The sequence below is a fragment of the Apis dorsata genome, unplaced genomic scaffold, assembly GCF_000469605.1.
Source record: "Apis dorsata unplaced genomic scaffold, Apis dorsata 1.3 scaffold_286, whole genome shotgun sequence".
NCBI classification, from domain to species: Eukaryota; Metazoa; Arthropoda; class Insecta; order Hymenoptera; family Apidae; genus Apis; species Apis dorsata.
Window position 1 is genome coordinate 175744 of NW_006263561.1, and position 806 is coordinate 176549.

The 806-nt window shown below is 38.6% G+C and overlaps 1 protein-coding gene and 1 long non-coding RNA gene across 4 annotated transcripts in view; one reads left to right on the top strand and one right to left on the bottom strand.

The window, feature by feature from the left end:
* The window catches only part of LOC102672945 (kin of IRRE-like protein 2), a 123898-nt gene that overhangs the window by 55729 nt on the left and 67363 nt on the right, over positions 1-806 (bottom strand). The gene's annotated exons all lie outside the window — the stretch shown is intronic.
* The window catches only part of LOC102672845, a 104706-nt gene that overhangs the window by 55117 nt on the left and 48783 nt on the right, over positions 1-806 (top strand). The gene's annotated exons all lie outside the window — the stretch shown is intronic.

Consider the following 806-nt stretch of genomic DNA (forward strand, 5'->3'; position numbering starts at 1 on the left):
GCGTTCTTCGGGCCCAGATATTGCCGCGATTTTTTTTTTCTCTCTCTCTCTCTCTCTCCCTTTTCTTTCTTTCTTTCGGGAAACGTATGCCGCATACGCCTGTACGCGCGTTACAATTTTTACGCGTTAGTCTGCCGGTGTCGCGTGCTTTTTACCAAATGCAAATGACGCCAGAGTGTAGCCCGGAAATCCAACTTTGAAAAGGTTCGATGCGCCTGTCTGCGCGTATATTACTCTGGAAAGGATGCGCCCTAACCCTGCCGCTACCGGTTGAAAATATGCCCGTCCAAGGGGACGCGTTGAAAATATAAGGGACTATTATTTTTGCCTTTTTTTCTTCTTTTTCTTTTTTTTTTTTTTTTTTTTTACGGTAAAGAGGACACAACAAAATGGTAGAGGCGAGCAATTTAAAATTGTTGAACAAATTACGTCGAGAAAATAAAAATATAGAATTCCAGTGTGACGATTATCGTGGTTGACACGCTCGATAAACTTAAAACCGATTGTTCTAGACTCGATATTCGAACGAGTTGAAAATGAATTGAATCGATGGAGTAGAGAAAATTATTATATGGATAAAATAAAGAACATTTTGCAATTATTCTTGTCCCTCCGCAGCAATATTTTTTTTATTGCTCTTATTAAAAAGGATATCGATCGAAAAGAATATAAATCCGTGCAAAAAAGATTTACGCTTTTTTCAAAGGTGAAACCACGAAAAAAAAAATCCTCCAAAATCCTCACCGTTAAAACTGATTGAAACTCATCAACAGAGAGAGAGAGAGAGAGAGAGAGAGAGAGAGAGA